Source organism: Haliotis rubra, unplaced genomic scaffold (genome assembly GCF_003918875.1).
Source record: "Haliotis rubra isolate DU_JTF1 unplaced genomic scaffold, ASM391887v1 Scf2260, whole genome shotgun sequence".
Classification (NCBI taxonomy): Eukaryota; Metazoa; Mollusca; class Gastropoda; order Lepetellida; family Haliotidae; genus Haliotis; species Haliotis rubra.
Window position 1 is genome coordinate 1 of NW_025766293.1, and position 18,675 is coordinate 18,675.

Sequence of the window (18,675 nt, forward strand, 5' to 3'; positions counted from 1 at the left end):
ATAAAGGTTGCGGTCAAACTACGTTGACTAGAATCATGATTCTATTCCATTATAGAGAGTATTTATCCATCTTTTTTATTGAGTCTCAAAACCGAAGGGACGGTGCTTTTCAATATGAATTCCAATCAACTGTATCGAGATGCTTTTCAGGAGATCTACCAATAGTAATGGAATTCAGAGTTGATAGTTTTCCGTGTGTTGAATCGTATCATATATCTGTCTAGTTATGTCTCCACGATGTATCGGCCAGACATAAATCCTTTCCTGATCTTCGTTTATAAGAAAGCGGTTCTAATTACGTTTTAATTCTTTGGGAAATGGCAATAGAGGCAATTTTATAAAGATTGATAAAAGCGAAAGTGGGCATAATTTTGCAAAATTGTTTCGGTTTGTTTTCTTTTGGAATACGTTATGAGGCCCCTTCTTTGCGATATTGATAGTTGACCACGCTTGTATGTACAAAGTTAGAGAGTTAATGAAGTATTTTCCAATGTCGTTCAACAAAAACTTAACGAATTCGGCAGTAAATCCGTCAGATCGGGCTTTTACCATGTTTAAGAAGAGTTTACAGCTTCAAGTACCTCATCATAGATAGGATTCGCCCTCTAATGTCTGAAAATATATTGTGACAGTTTAGGAACGTTAAACTTTTCAAGATATATATTTAAAGTTTATGTTGGACCACGTCAGAATATTAGCTTTCGCATTTTTATCGTCGGTTTGTCTAAATCTTAACTGGCGTTCTCTGAACTAGTTTATTATTTCTTTTTCCTATTTTCGCGTTCTCTTTCCTTGTTAACAGGGTGCTCAATTGTTTTACCTCTTATACTCAACGTTATCATGTCAAATAAGCAGTAGGTCGTTTATGCTAACATCATCACCGCAATGTGTATGCATCTATAGATTTCCTTTGTGATGCTTTTTAACTAACTGCACATAATCTGGATCCTTTTAAAGAGAGTTGTTAAATTTCCAAAACCCTTTTTCCTCAACTGTAGTTCAAGAGATAGTTTAAAGGTGTGGTCATAAGGGGAGTGGTCAGGTTTATAACTTGGTTCAATGTCAGTTTTGTTATAGATGAGATCATATTGTGTGGAACGATAAAGTAATCTAGTCTTGCCTGCTTCAAAGGTGTTGGCTGTCTCCAAGTAAAACGTTTTTTGTAGGGGTTTTGATCTCAAGGGTCGACTTTTGGTCTATCTACCATCCTTTAGTTTTTAGCAGTTGTTACCTAGCTTTTGGATTGTGTGTAGTTTTATAGTTATAAGTATCTAGGGCATAATTCTGGATAATAATTTCAGTCACCACAAGAACGATATGATTACTCTTTAGGGTTTTTAAATCGAATCAAGTTCTTCAATAAATGTTGGTTTGTCATTATTGGGTCCGTATATACAGTTATTATAGCTAAAGTATAGTCTTCTATCCTCATTTCTATTATCAGTTTATTACCAGTAGGATCTCTTTGCTCTTTCTTGATTTGGAAGTCAAAGTCTCTTTTTGACTAAAGATAGCTACCCCTTGAGTTACTTTTTGAATGGACTAAAGCAACATTTAAAATTAATAAAAGGAATTTATTCAGCTTTTTAGGTACAAAGTACCATGACATCAAAAGTAACAGTCAAATATAACCATGCGTTTGTATGCAGAGTTTGGCAAGCTAGCTGGCTGAGTATGGCTTTACGCCGTTTTAGCAATGTTCAGCAATATAACGGCGGGGGACACCAGAAATGGGCTTCACAAAGTTGTACCCATGTAGGGAATCGAACCCGGGCCTTCTAGGCGTGACGAGCGAACAGCTTTAACCACTAGGCTACCCACCGCCCCAGTTTGTAAAGCATATTATAAAAAATGACATTGTAGGGAAATGGATCAGTTTGTACGTTAGTATTAATCAAACAATTGAGTGACAATCAGACCAAAATCCAACAAATTTGGTAAAATTACAAGAAGAGATGGCATGTGTTCTCTCGATATTGTAAACTTTACTTATTTCATTTCTGATCGCATCAGAAGTAACATTTTGTTATTGCCCCATTCTTCTCGAATGCTTTGTTCCATATCTTTAGTAAAGTGTACGTCCTGCCAAACAATATATCTGTGCTCGTTTTTCGTTTTAGGAGGCTAAAACCGAAATCGCCACGTTTATTCTTATCGTTAATGCCTCTGCAGTTTTGTGAAATATTTTTACAGAATCAGCCATTTTTAGATCAATAATGGGGTTACGTTGGATTAGTTTGGGGGTAATGTCATAGTGGGTGGGGATGCAAAATCAAAGTTCCATATCCAGCACAGTCATTGGATTTGAGGTCCCGCTACTCCCAAGGAAATGATAGCATAAGTAAATATTGTATGTAAAATCTTAAGAATGACAAATTTATCAACGGTAATCATACATTCATAGCAAAGACTTACCTACGGTTTTCCACCATTATGAAAACTCCATACTATATATTCCAAACAGAAAACACAAATCACAACAACACAAAATTATATTTTCCCTCTCACTACGCCACGTGTTTTGCACTCGATTACCCGCTTTTGCCCGACAACCGCGTGCTTACTAAGAATAGAACTAAAGGCCAATGGGGACAACTTCTTGCGATGAAAAAACGTGGTAATATTATTGTTGACCATAAACAGTATTTATACAAGAAACTCGGTTTAGTCTATTTTAGATAATGCTTTCATTTTTTAACTATTTTACTTTATCTAAATATCCTCATGCTTTCATGACTTATAAAGTGTTTGAATATTGTCCCTTGTCGACAGTCGTTAGGGAATGACTCCTCTATACCCTGGTGTTATTGTTTATGTTATTTCCAACAGATCCTTCGACTTTCTCCTACCTAGATCCTGCTGTCTTGGGATCTCTTGTCTACAAGAATTACCTCGGCGTCAAAACGCGAACTCTTGTCCAGATCGTCTTCTCTTGTATTGAGCTTGCTTTGCAACTCAGAATTGCACGTCGTTTCTTGAGCATCGGGGAGATCGGTTTGTATGCTGGTCCCCGGTTTTCAGTAGTTTACGCCCAGCAAAACTGCTTCACGGTCTGGCATATACAAGAAGGTAGCAATTATGATCCGCACTGCAGAAGGATTATTCTGCCTCTGGTACTCTGACAGGGAGCTATGAACAACTTTGAACGTTATCTTATCCACCCTGGTTTTGGGGTAATTTGGTGACTTGACGAGAAAGTCTCTCAACACTTGTTCTGTATCCTCCTGGGGGACTCAGGTATTCCATAACACAATAAGTTGGCATTCCTGTCGTGCATGTCTTACAGGGTTACCTGTTTTTATAGAAAGAGTCGTGACTTTCGTTCTTCTTCGAGTGCTTCACGTAAGCTTTGAAATTTCTGTCGTGTGAATTGACAAATCAAGTTCAACAGAATTTACCTGCCCTTTAATTTCCGTGATTTCCAACTTTTATCAAATCCATTGATCGTTGTAAATCAGGATTTCACGGTCGATATCAGATCCGCGAGTCTCTTCTCTGAGGCGTGAACAACATCCTCCATTGATGATGTAGATCTTGTCGTCCGTCCCGATTCAGTCATTTTCGGAATTGAAGTGAAAAAAATGTATTAATGATGTGAAATGAGTCTCACGTTGGTAATAATTTAGTCCCCACGTGTACGGTTGTTCAATAATTTTGTCACAAAACTCTGTTTATATTTAAATGATTGATAGAATTTCCCTGGGTTGGCGGAGACCGGCAGAAACACGTTACATCCCTGTCATGCGCAACCATGTATCTATTTCTGTTTAACCCTGCAAAACCCAATGATGTCATATATATTGTCTTTTATGTCATATGTAATTTATTTGAGAATTGAAATGGAATATAATTTTTTATTTTTTTTTTAAAAACAGCATTGTCTTGAAACCTTCAAATAAAAGAAATCAATATTTCATGATTGTGACTGATAATTGTTTGCTAATTTTTTGTAATAATTCTAACTGAACCCTGTCGTTGCTACCTTCCAGGAAGGGAAAGTGTTGGTAATAATATGTTGGCTAAGAGTGTGTGTTTGAATGGAATGCATGAATGTCAGATACCTACATGTATATGTATGTCTGTGTGTGTGGAATGTATATCTTTTTTATTGGAAAGTTTGAGGGTTCATTCCAATACGTTTATCACATCTTTATTCCAGCAATATTAGTTCTCTTAGTGAACCTCCCTTCAACCCTTCAGAATGTCCCACTTGTCTGTCAGTATCTTGACGTATATCCACCACGGGAATCAATGCATGACCCAGCTCGACAACGGACAGATGTTGTGAAACGTCTGAGTCCCTGTGCTATAACTGATCCCGTGTTACAAGGTTGAACAAGTGTTTTTGTAGGTGATAAGTCCGGTGATCTCTTACAAGATATGCTGTATGCGACCCTGACAGTATCTCGCTGAAACAGGGCCCATGGTATTGTTGTTAGACTGATTGACTGAGTTTAGTTTTACGCCGCTTGTGGCAATATTCCAGCAATATCACGGCGAGGGACACCAGAAATAGGCTGCACACATTGTGCCCATGTGGGGAATCGAACCTGGGTCTTCGGCGTGACGAGCCAACGCTTTCACTACTAGGCTACCCCACCGCCCCTATTGTTGTAAGAACGGTAGTACTCAGGGGTGACTGATTAACAATAAGGCAAGAATAAAGAAGCTGGTTCCAGAAAGTATTTCGATGTTATGAAAATTGTTATTGTACAGCTTTGTTCCAAGCCAGCAATAGGGTCCGTGGTATTGTAAGTACGGTAGCACAACAGGGCTGAGAATTGGTTTGTGTGACTGTGATATTTCCAAAATCACTAGATCTGCCTTGACAAGGACACAGACTCCTTCTAAATCCATGTTACCCCCACCTCCAAACGACTGTTGTCTTCTGCAATCATGTCTCGTTGATAGTTCCTGTAACTGTCACATTGTTCGAAGTCATTGATGTCTTCGGCATCAGGCCCCGTGAAGACCGGGGTAGAATAGGTTTTCAGCAACCCATGCTTGCCACAAAAGGCGACTATGCTTGTCGTAAGAGGCGACTAACGGGATCGGGGTGGTCAGGCTCGCTGACTTGGTTGACACATGTCAACGGTTCCCAATTCCGTAGATCGATGCTCATGCTGTTGATCACTGGGTTGTCTGGTCCAGACTCGAATATTTACAGACCGCTGCCATATAGCTGGAATATTGCTGGAGTGTGGCGTAAAACTAAACTCCTCACTCACTCTTCGGCGTCAGCGTTCAGGCCTCAGCGTAATGTCTCAAACTGGTCACTCAGCACATGGTCCAGTCACCATTGAGACCGACCGCCCCCTTGAGTACTTAGAGCGTCCGCCCGGAGAGCGGAAGGTCGCGGGTTTAATCCCCAACCGCGTCATACCTAAAAGACCTTAAAATATGGTACTTGTTGGTCCCTGCCTAGCGCTCAGCATTAATGGGTACAACAAGGACTGGTCAACTCGGAGTCAGCATAATGTGTCTGAGTTGGGTATTCATGCTTCACTGCGCCGTGGTATCTCAGTGGGCTAGCACTATAAAACCAGCTAGTCTGGGCTGGTACAAGCAGCCGCACGGTACACATACACACGCATGCACGTCGTCATATGAGCGAAATATTCTCAAGCACGACGTTAAACCCAATCTCACCTCACCATTTAGACCTCTAACGTCGAAACCAGAATGCTCAAGCGTATCAAGCGGTCATTCTAGGTAGTGGTGACAAGAGGGCCGACAGTGCTGTCCCCGTTTGCCTGTAAGGGCCGTGACCCTGGTGGCTGTCATCCTGTTACAGCCAAAACCTCTTCCAACGTAGTCACACGTTGCTCTTTGACCCATTACGCCATCTTGTTTCACTTGTAGTGTTAATCTGGGCATTGTAAACTGGTTTTGGTGGATGGACTGAACATCGTTCCTTTACATGCGGATTAGAATAAAATCGCTCACCAGCAACACATATGCTTGTCGTAAGAGGATCGGGTGATCAGGTTTGCGGACTTGGTTGACAGATGTCATCGCATCGATGCTCGTGCTATTGATCACTGGATACTCGATTATATACAGACAACCGTCATACAGCTGGGATATTGCTGAGTGCAGTGATACACAACAACCAAACTAACCTTATAAAACATTGTTAGAAGACAGCTACATTTTAACTTTAAACTCAAATTCCACTGATCTGGGTGCCGAAGAACATACATAAGGCAACAAATTGTTATCTTGCGTTTTGCCTCTTGATTCTCTACCATTTTACACCATGTCATAATTTCAGTTTGGTAACGTTTCTTTTGCTCGTCAGTATATATAAAGGAAAGGACACTTCCACAGCAGTAGATCTATACATTGACGGAAAGCTGTTAGTAATCCACGCACACGCTTCACCATGTCTCTGTAATCGCTCAAGGAAGCTTGGAGTCAGCCCTTTGATCAAGAAACAGTTGGCGAGGCTGGATCGATGAGAGACAAGCGGGACTGTCGTAAGTGACGTTCGTGGGGGCGGCTGAGCTGAGCTAAATGCCTTCATTGTAGGTAAATGTCACTATTATGTCCACGTAGCTACTATTAACCCGCGGGATAATACCAATTGGGTTGGTAATAAGGTAAGGCAGGGGGCTTCGTTTGTCAATGGATGTTTCTGTCTGGAAATGTGAACGATATCTATTTTTCTTTATAAGAGAGATGGACGGTGTACAAATATAATTCAGTAGTCAGCTTAATGTGACACATATGTCATAACAGGCATGTCACAGACGTTGTTATTTCCTTCATCTCGATTTGATCGCAGGCCTAGTGGAGTCTAAAAGTATGGGATACCGTATTCGCCGTAATAATCGCTCGGACAGCTGATTTGTTAACACCTCATCTGTTATCGAGATCAAGAGTAGGGATTAAAACCTCTCCATTCTACGGGGTCAGTAAGGTATGTGGTTTATCTGTGCCAACCTTAATTTCACTGACTACAGCGAAAATGTGTGTGGTGTGCGTGTTTGTGTCTCTCTCTCTCTCTCTCTCTCTCTCTCTCTCTCTCTCTCTCTCTCTCTCTCTCTCTCTCTCTCTCTCTCTCTCTCTCTCTCTCTCTCTCTCTCTCTCTCTCTCTCTCTCTCCTCTCTCTCTCTCTCTCTCTCTCTCTCTCTCTCTCTCTCTCTCTCTCTCTTGGTCTTGCGTGCCTGTGTAACACAGCCCCATTGTTAATGGATAGGCTGCAGAAAATGCTGAAACAATATCAACCTACGTGTTTTCCAGTCATTACCTGTCAAAAGGTTTTAACAAAACAGTAATTGAAAGCTAGTCAAAGGATATTATATATAATTTTGTGATAAAATCTAGGAAAAATAGATTTAACAAAACAATCCTGTTAGGCATTAGGTGGAGTTGTCAGTCCCCATAATGCCCGGATGTTATCAAAGAGGGAAATATGAAAGATACGGCGTCGCACTGGGATCATTATCATTCATATTGTGTAAATATCACGCAAAAGGACTAAAAAGAGTTTTGTGAGAGTTCTTGAGGAAAAATATGTTCATAATATTACGTAATTCTTAAAATAACGGATTTTAAAGGCGTATTCTGCTCAAAGAAGTCTTCAGATTGAGTGAGTGAATATAGTTTAACGCCTCTTTTAGCACTATTTTATATCACTGCTGGGGACACCCAAACTGGGCCTCACACTTTGCAGCCATATGAGGAATCGAGCCCGGGTGTTTGGCGTGACGAACGCTTTAACCACTAGGCTAGTCCACCAGCCCTGAGTCTTTAGAGACAACGCATGGATACAATGTTTGGTTAAAAGTTACTTGATTGGGTTTTGTGAGTGTCCTGGTGGATAGCATTGTTTTTAATATCACTAAATTGTTGAAATACGGATGTTTAAAACGTTTTCAGTGCAATGAAGTACTTAGATTGAGGGAGTAGTAGTTTATTTTATTCTTTCAGTATGGAGATTCAAAATAGTTCCTGTATGGCATAGCTCTCGAACGCCGCTACCAAATGTATCACCGTTAAATGTAAATGTGTTTGGTTTATTTTGTTATGTTTTGTTATGTTTTGTTTTGTTTTGTTTTATGTCTTTGGCGTTTTTGTTTGGTTGTGTTTGTTTTTTGTTGTTGCTTTGGTAGAGTTTTGTTTTGTTCTGGGTTTGGTTTTGCTCATGTTTGTTTTTTGTGGGGTTTTTTTATTGGGGGGGTTGCTGTATTTGTTTTGTTTGGTTTTGTTTGTTTTTGTTTTGTTGTTGTTTTTTTGTTGGTCTACTTTTGTGTTGGTTTTGTGGGTTTATTTTGTTTTGTTGTTGTTGTTTGTTGTTTGGGTTTTGTTTTTTGGGGTGGGGTTCTTTGGGTGTCGCGTGTAGAGGCCTTGAAGCTGACAACGACAGAGTGTGACAAGTATCCACAACCAACTCTCGACGAGGTGTTTTTCATCAGCACTAGGTATGTTTCCTTTTCGCTGTTTTCGAGATACAGAAAACAGATATGTTGGTGTGAATGCTTCTCCACTTTTTTCCAGAGGCTAGAAAGGCTCGGAGCCGATTGGCTGATTACAAACGTGACATGACGAAACTTCCAGATCTTGACGTAGTGATGGTCCTATCGGAGTAAAGGTTCTGATTGGTCTGAGAATTCTCAGTCATAAAATCAATGATGTATAATCAATGTTGAGCAACCGACGATATCCAGAACGTCATCCCAGTTATATCACGATGTGTCCGGTTGATGTGGGAGGGAGACCCGAAGTCCTGCAGGTCTAAGACGCCTACCACTTTGGTGAAACCGCCGTGAACGAATATGATGCTGACACACGTAAAACATGCTCACGGTGCTTATAAGTTACTATCACCGGATCCTGGCACACCTAAGATAAACTCACGGTGATTATAAGTTACTATCACCGGATCCTGGCACACCTAAGATAAACTCACGGTGATTATAAGTTACTATCACCGGATCCTGGCACACCTAAGATAAACTCACGGTGATTATAAGTTACTATCACCGGATCCTGGCACACCTAAGATAAACTCACGGTGATTATAAGTTACTATCACCGGATCCTGTCACACCTAAGATAAACTCACGGTGATTATAAGTTACTATCACCCGGATCCTGGCACACCTAAGATAAACTCACGGTGATTATAAGTTACTATCACCGTCACACCTAAGATAAACTAGCACCTAAATTATAAGTTACTCACGGGATTATAAGATAAACTCACGGTGATTATAAGTTACTATCACCCGGATCCTGGCACACCTAAGATAAACTCACGGTGATTATAAGTTACTATCACCGGATCCTGGCACACCTAAGATAAACTCACGGTGATTATAAGTTACTATCACCGGATCCTGGCACACCTAAGATAAACTCACGGTGATTATAAGTTACTATCACCGGATCCTGACACATAAAACACACGGTGATTATAAGCCAGTATCACCGGATCCTGACACACCTAAAACTCACGGTGATTATAAGTCACTATCACCGGATCCTGGCACACCTAAAACACACTCACGGTTATAATAAGTCACTATCACCGGATCCTGACACACACTGGGGACGCAACCCTGCACATGCAAGTGTGGCGCCTATTATTGGATCAGCCATACCCTTTGACTTCAAGAATAGAACAGGTGCAATAACTGCCAGAATAAGACAAAAGAAGAAATAAACGAATGATATTTTACTACGTTACCTTGATATTTAGCTATATTCCATGATCGAAACTTTGTTGTAGTGATGGTTGGAACAGAACAAGCCACTTCAGTCGAAAGATAAAAATGACCGATGGTTCATGATCTCAAACGACAAAGATCCAGGTTAGAATTGTGCCTCTACAACCCATGTTGTTAGTAAATGGAAACCGTTGTCTTGGTAGATGCATGTCATTGTACACAAGTAACCATGGTGATGCTCATGGTGCCAATCATTTGATTGTCTGGTCCAGATTCGATTCTGTACAGGCCGCCGTCACCTAGTCCGACTCTCTCACCGCACCGTTGCAAACAAATCAACAAACAAAATCAGAGATAGAAAACATCACGTAAGCCGTTTATTTCAATGTCAGTGAGTGATTACAAAGATGTTTTCTCCGATTCGGCATTATAGGAGCATGGGTCTCCAGTAATGGGCTCAACATATTTCCCCCGTGGGAATCGAACCCGGTCTTTGGCGTCAGGATCCAATACATAACGAATGGGTTCCTGTCTCTGTTACATAATGGAACGTCGCTAAGGATGACGGATGACCTCAGTGACAAAAACATGCAGGTTCTTTGAAGCACATGGTCGAAAGTGACAGCACTGCTTTGAAAGGGAAGGGCCGTCAACAGTACCGAGAACCCATTAGGAAAGACCGCTTATAGATATAAACAGCATGGAGAGTCAAAGGGTTGAAACGTCATTCATGTGACTTTAAGACGGTGGTGTGGGCTTGATTCAAACCTCTGATCAGATGAACGGCGCTTGTACGCTGATTACAAACACGACCAGAGTGGAACTCGTCATGATTAAGATTAACATTCAGTTCCAAAAACATATGAACTTTTTGGGAAAATATATCTACACAATAGGAAATACAGTTCCAGCAGAGCCTATAATAATGCATGATTAAATTGCTAATTTATGCAGATTTGCATTCCTCTTTATACGTATTCACTTATGTCTGTGAGACAGAGGAGCGGCGGTGTAGCCTAGTGGTTAAAGCGTTCGCTCGTCACGCTGAAGACCCGGGTTCGATTCCCCACATGGGTACAATGTGTTAAGCCCATTTCTGGTGTCCCCGCCGTGATATCCTGGTTCCCGGGCCTCTCATTGGTTTTGTATAGAGGCCCTGGTATTGGCCATGTAATGGCGGCGCACACTGGATAGATTCAAGATGGCGGACGAGGTAAGTTTACTATGGAACTGACCGATTTCTAATACTTCTAGCTGCGACATTCACGACACTTGGCTCAGTAATGCAGAATGAAATTAGTATCTGAATCCCGGTAGCAAATAAATTATTAGAACAAAGAGGTTTGTCTCCATAACTCCATGTTGTAAACACAACGTGCACGTTTTAGTGCCTCACATTACATGATTTTGCATACACGGACGACGGGATGAATATCAAACTATTTATTAATAAAACCATAGCTATCTACCTTATTACACCTTTTGGCATTGTTGAATCGCGTTTTACAACTACAGAAAATAGAAAAAATCGTCTCCAATCTTTGCCAATAGTGCGCTGTCCCTACCTGATACCCTAGTAGCAGCACAAGGTATAACACCTGGAATTTTCTTACTTTGTTACTGTTCATTTCAAAATATATGCATAGATAATAAATTTTGTAATATGGTCACTTCAGAAATGGATGTTTTAATTTATTTATGTATTTTTTCAACTTTATTTCATGAAAAATCTATTTTTTTTCAGTTCAGTCTCAGCCTTCATAGCTATGCCAAAGATGCTGGCAGGAAACATCCAGAAAATGAAAACAGAATGCCATCATTTCATCTTTGGCATAGCTATGCTGCTTCCAATTACAAAGAGAATTAGGTCATCGCCAACAGGGCTCACACCTTATTCAAAGGAAAAGAGACTGGCTGTAAGTAAACATGAAGTATATTCATCCATACCAAAGGGTATACAGATTGTATACATATGTATTTAACTTACACCATTTTGTTATATAGTTTTCATTAACATAATTGTATATGCATAATTTGAAAATTGTTGTCTCAACACTGTATTTCCTATTGGGCCTCTTTTGATAACATCCCTTTTTTTCTAGCTGGCACCACTGACACAGGAACCAATAAGTGATCAACCAGAAAAAAAGCACAAGAAAAAAATGGAGCAATGATGAAAATACCTTTCTGCTAGAACAAGCAGCAAGCTCAAAAGTGCACAGCAATATACTTTGGAATGACTGTGCCAAAAGACTCAAAGAAAAACTATCAACTTCACGTTCAGGTAACTTAGTATCCTATAATATTAAGTCTAATGTAACAAGGACTTAACCAGGAGTTAACAATGTATTTATTTGCTTGGCCATTATATTCAGTTATAGGTATAGATTCACTCATTGATGATTAATTTGAACAATTGCATTGTGTTAGTTCACCACAAAATATAAATATACATGTACATGTATATTATATTACAGGAGAATCTTGCAGACTTCGGTACAAAAGGATTCGATCGAGAACTGGTCATTCAGGTGATAAATCTATGACAATTTATGTCATATATACATTTTCCAGTAGATAAATGTTTGTTTACAAGATTATCTATTTACATCAGCAGTCCACTCCTTTTCCTAGATTGATGCGCCAGTTCATAACTTAGCCAAATGCCTCCACTTAAAAGATGTATGTTATGTACCATGTGTACAGACTGATAGTTAATAAGTAATCTAGTTACATGCATGATTGTCCGAGATTTAAATAACTATATTAAGGGTATGTATTCAGCTGGAGTTTACATTTGTAGTATGTTTCTTATCAAATCTGCAATAAACAAATTGGTAAACCAGTATGCTGTTGAATATAATACATTTGCACAACCACCACAAAGCAGTGTTAATTACTCAATCCTGAAAATACCCGGGAAGGTCCGGGTTAGAAGGTGCCTTCAGTAACCCATGCAGGTCGTAAGAGGCGACTAACAGTATCGGTTAGACTGGCTGACTTGGTTGACATATGTCATGGTTCCCAATTGCGCAGATCAATGCTCATGCACTTGATCACTGGATTGTCTGGTCCAGACTTTATTATTTACACACCAATGCCATATAGCTGGAATATTGCCGAGTGCAGCGTGAAATTAAACTCACTCACTCACTCAATCCTGAAAATCCTGTTTCCATTCAGAATCTGCCTTTACATTCGAAATAGAGGGTGTAAGTAATCAGAACCAGACAATGGATGCAAGCTGTCAGACAGACTTGTCAGTACCACCTGAAAGGTATAGTGGTATAAGTTTATCATGCATGATATTGAAATTTGTGGGTAAAACTAAACTTTACACATGTAGTAAGTAGCATATGGGTATTACTTTAAATTCACTTTTTTAACTTGGTCCAGCAAGCTGGATGCCCTTGGTTTCCTGCACTACATTGTGCACTGCAGGGGAGCCATAAATCCAGGTTAATCATTTTAATGGAACAGTTGAAACTATTTTATTAATTCTGTATGTCTTGTGATATATAGCATGAATTCTATAGCACAGTGGATGCAGGAAATAAAATTTGTGAAATGTCACTTACTTTTTTGTCTAAGTTTTGCTGTTGATTATTTCAGTTATACACTTTAAAAGAATAGATGGCTTTATGTGCAGGTCAAGGTCCGACGACAAAGCAGTTTCACCTACCAAGAGCATCGCTGGAGGGAAACAGGGAAAACATGGAAAGATATCTCGCCCTGCAGAGATTTTACGCCATGAATTGGAAAAAGGTTATGAAACAGCCAGTTCTGAATACATTGTCACTGATATTCTTACTGAGATGCTACATACCAACTCCACTGAAGATCTGTCACATGTGATATTCTGCAATCAGACACTGAAGAAATCTTTATGGAAGATGTTCCTTTGTGACATAAGGGAATCATCGAGGAGCATGTGTGAAAAGGGAAAAAGCTACTTATTCCAAAAGGACTATCAGTCACTAAAAACTTCAAGTGGGAAGAGGTCATTAATGAAATGGTTTCGAACAACCCTGAACTTGTTCAAGTGTTGCTAGCTGTTTCAGTACCTAAACGAAAAATGACTGATGTTAAAATGCTGGAGTCTGTTGTAAAGAAATTAGGATTTGTGTATGGAATTCTCATGAAAGCCAGGTGGAAGGACTTGTCAAGAATTCAAAGATTAATTTCCATGGTTATGTGTGATGAGAAAGTTCCTCAAAAAGTAATTAACAATATTTAAAGTTACATATTAAGTTTTGAAAGTTTCTGTTGTTAATATTTGTTGATTGGAACTATTTGTTTTTACACTAACCTCAATTACAAATCAACATTAAAAGTATCAGGTACAGTAACTGTTCCTCATTTCCTATCATTTTGTGAGTTTTGCTTAATCTATTTGAATCATATATGTCATGTACCAGATAACATATTTTATTTCAAGAGTACTTTCATTGAAAAAGTGAATTGAATTCTAGTTTCACAATTGTACTATACAACTACTGTAAACTATGTAAATTTATAATCAACTGAATATATACTTTGTTAATTATCTGTTTTGTTCTTTTATTTTGTTACATGTTTTATGTTAGCATGCAATATCTGTTTAAATTTAAAGAGGGATAATTTTGTAGCAGAGGGAATCATGTTGAGTCCACTTGCAAAGCTCCCTTCATTAATTAATTGTACAACTACAAGTCAGCTTGATGGCATAAATATGTAATAGCTAGTTCATAGTTTAAACATACAATTTGTATTACTATGACCAACAGTAGAGTCCTAAAACAGACCATAATCCCAATAAGTCAAGAAAAGCTTGGACTTAATTCTTATCTCAGGTGATGTAACTGGAAACATTAAAAATTTACATTCTAATGAGAACACCAATAGTTGAGGTTAAAAATATTTGATAATTGTTAACATTGATAAGTGAAACTAGTTGCTTTTAGCTGAGTATACTTTTAAGAATTATTCTATAAGCCATCTGACAAAATAAGGTGGTTGTGAAAATAATCATTATCATTTCATGTTACCTCACACTTATACCCAATTTTATATCAAAGTTATCCCTGCATGGCGAATGAAGTTTTCATGAAGTTTTAGTTTATGCTGCATAACAGTGATGCTTCTAATTTCTAGTAATGTTTTTTGTGATGATGCAATTTGTTACAGTCAGATTTTCAGTTCTGCTATAACAAATATATAAAGAACTTTTTATTCTAAAAATTCAAACAGTGAATATTCTTCATTATTTCTGAAGTGTTTCAGGCATAAGCCCAGTGGGACTGTACCATTTATAAAACAATAGTTTAGGGGTGTAATATTTCAAATTCCAATTTCACAAAATTCTGAACAAATAAGAATTGGATTATACCTGCAACACTTTGAAAGTATTATCACTTCTGGCTGTTCTAAATTTTAGAGTAATTATGGAGAGCATCATTTCATTAACAAAACTTAGCTCTAGAACCAAAGACTTGTTGGAAAATTTTCAGCAGTCATTAATTCAGCTGAACATATCCATTTTCCAACAAGAACTTTAATACTGTTTTCATGTTCCAGCAGTTTGCTTCTTCAGTTTCTGTTTTCTGCATGCCAACCAAAGACAAGACAAGGTATGAACATGTTATTATTTTTAATATGATTATTTTTCACAAACAGTTTTTGATGTTTAATTCATATACATGTATTGTCATTAATACCTAGACACATTGATCAAACTAAGCCAAAACTACCTACTGTCAATAGATCTTAACATCACCAAATGTTTTTGATTGATGCAACATTCAGGATAATAACCCAACGCAATTCCCACTTTTGACAATTCTTTCATTGAATTTTTGCAGATCTATGATCGCCTTCAGCCCCTGGGTGTCTGTGTCTCCTACAGTGTGACCACCACTGTGTTAGACACTATCAGTGGACACTTTGAGACAGAACTGATTGATTCCTTGAAACAGGGCAAGCGATTTAGACTTGTTGGTGACAATATCAACTTCTCAGTGGATATCAGTCATTTAAGAGAGTCAAAGAAGAAACATATGGAACACTGGTTTGGCTCGGCTGCACTGATTCAAAACACCTCTTTTGGACACCTCCCTACAGTAGTACCACAGTGTAATATCTTGACTTTAACATGGGACACATTCTTGCCACAGACTGATGACTGGAATCGGATTCGACAAGACTACTCCATACTTGTTATGAGGGTACTCGTCAAGCACATGCCAGTTTTCAAGATATTGTCCAGTTCTTTGCCAAAGTACCTATCCTGCAACCAATCAGATGAGATGAAAAAGCGGACCAAGGTTATTCCTCTTCCTGTCATGACCAAAAAATTAACAAAGGTACAGTGAAGTCATTGATGTTCTTGATGCCTATGAGGATCTTGTGAAAGATGTATATGAGAAGGCAAACATCCCTCTTACCAATGATGACCGCATACACATTGGTGGAGATCAACTGACTCGAGAAAGATTTTCTGGTGCCAAACGTCTGAGAGGGGTATTGGTCCACCAGGTCCAAACAAGTTCCTCCATCTCAGCCCAATAACATTTGAATTCTTCCACCTACAGATGGCCTTGCTGACTATTTTGTACAAATGTCTCTATAATGAAAAGAGCACTGAAATAGGTACTCTTGGAGCAGAACGAATCAGACTAGGACGTAAGAGAGCTGATGGGAGCAATGTAAAAAGTCACTTTGAGGATTGTAAAGAACTTGCGGTATCACTTGTTGACATGTACATTCTGGAGGCAGCTTGTCATTTCTTTGGTATGGACAAACTTGATGGTGTCCCAACACGACCAGTTCCTCAGTTTGGAGAAATGACACCTGATGACCAGCTCATATGGATTCAGGACAACATTGGTGAAATGGTGAACACACTTGTGTGGCCATTTGCTAAAGAAACTATTGATGATATGCAGAAACCAAAAGCTACTCACCACATGGTAACACTTATGATGCCAAATGGACATCCACAAAACTTTCTAATTCCTGTCCAGGACTCGCAGAAGACAGTGAAAAAGTCACACAACATCAAAGATGGCTGCACAATCTATGCCCATAATTTTCTGGAGCTCGGCCTGTTGTTCAAAGAGTTATCTGATGCAATACACTGCCCAGACAGAATACGTATGATATCCATCTTGAAACTTGCCATGCTTGTTTGCAAAGGCAGCAGCACCAAATCCAAATATGCACTTGAAATACTGAGATTTCTGTGTCATCAGCTTGCTACTTTGAGCGAGAAAGTTGCAAATGAATCTTTTTATGGTTGTTTTGTCAATACTGGAGGAAAAGTGGACACCCATATTGCAGCTGACATGGCAATGGAGCACCTGGTGAGGAATGTCAAAATGCCATATCCAAGCTCTGCATTCCAACAAGTCTGAAAAGACAATCAAAAAAAGAACTGGTGCTTTTGCTGGCTTGTCAACAATCTGTGAAAACTTTGACAGAGAAAGTGATATGATCATAAGGGCACATAAGCACAAGTCTCCTAGTGCTGATAAAGATGAGATGATGTTGTTTGACAATATTCATCGTATGAAGCCTTTTAGTAATCAGAATGGAAGACCTTTGGGGTCACACAGCAGTCTCTCCAACTCACTGATAAGCAAACTCACAAGACATCAACTACAGAGTTGGATCAGTGGACATCAAGTTAATTTCAAACACGAAATTGGCCAGTAAAGTATGTCCACAACTTGGCATTTTGATAGTATCTACTTGTTTGTGTGTAATTGCAGGATGGAAGTAATGATTGTTGACAGTGCTGTCACAACAGAATCATCTAAGTCGAAGGCTGATTTAAGTGTGTCTTTCTTAGCAAACCAGTGAGGCTGGCATACAATCTGTTCAATTGTTGATGTTGATAAAACACCTTTGAGACAACCACTATCATCCTCAGCTATGTAGGAAAGAATTGTGTTCCTTACTGCATCCTTCAGGTTTCTAGAGGATTCATATATGTAGGATGATTTAAGTTCAGGATGACAGATATCACAGCAGACTTCTGCACGAACAGCAGGGAAATCACAGAATCCAAAACTGGAATTCACCATCTTCCTACGACAGACAGTGTTGCTCTTACACAAATCTTTCATTTCCTGTACAACTGCTGGTCTGCCAACATCGGAATTGTTGTAGTACAGAATGGATAATGCCTGTTCCCCAGTTCTACCAAATCTGCTGCACATAAGCTGAAAATAATAACATTAATGCATAAGTGTTGTCTTGAAGTTCATGAGCTTATGTAGATGTAGTTTGATGAGCTTATGATGGATAGTAATTTTACATGTATATGTATATCTTTTTATTACTTCAGCAGTCAAAATAGAAATGAACATAAAATGTATTATTTACACAGAGTGCTCATAATCCAGACAGTGCTCATAATCTAGTTCAGCATTGACATTTATTAGCCTGCGTCATTACTGTTGTGTTCTTTACTCATGTAACACCAGTGTCTTCACTCAGCCAGCCTGCCATAGTCTCCTTCGCTGAACATTGCAGAAGACACATGACATTTAGCCCAATGCAAGAGTCTGCAAGAGTCTCAGTTTTACCTTCCATAGCCTTTGGTGGTCCTATCTGTATAACCCTCCTTACATGCCTGAGGTCAGCACCCATACCCAGGGCCACAGTGGAGAAGACAAGCTTTAATGGGCTGTCACTGGGATCCATGGACAGATTCTTCATTATTGTCTGAGCTGAAAAGACAAAATGCATAACACTAAGTGAGATTAAAATGGTACAAATTTATTTAGAAGTGACAAATTCAAATTGTTGTTACTTGTCAGGATGATTAACTGATGTTTCAAAGTTTTTATTCCTGTGTATGTTGATTTTTCATGTTGAGTAAGTGACAAATGAATTTGATTTTTAATAATGCCAAAACTCATACTTTTTTTTTTTCTTTTACCTGAAATGTACACACTTATGTCAATAATAAATGCAGTGGATAACGATTATGATATTACATCATTTTAAACATGAACTA

General features: G+C 38.9%; 1 long non-coding RNA gene across 2 annotated transcripts; it reads left to right on the forward strand.

The window, feature by feature from the left end:
- Window positions 1-10,817: 10,817 nt before the first annotated feature.
- LOC124277731 lies at window positions 10,818-14,222 on the forward strand. Of its 2 annotated transcripts, XR_006898910.1 has the most exons (6): window positions 10,818-10,887; window positions 11,419-11,590; window positions 11,777-11,958; window positions 12,152-12,205; window positions 12,858-12,951; window positions 13,324-14,222. It is a non-coding gene; the product is annotated as an uncharacterized LOC124277731 (long non-coding RNA). The 2 variants fall into 2 exon arrangements; XR_006898911.1 differs by lacking the exons at window positions 11,777-11,958; window positions 12,152-12,205.
- Window positions 14,223-18,675: the final 4,453 nt, after the last annotated feature.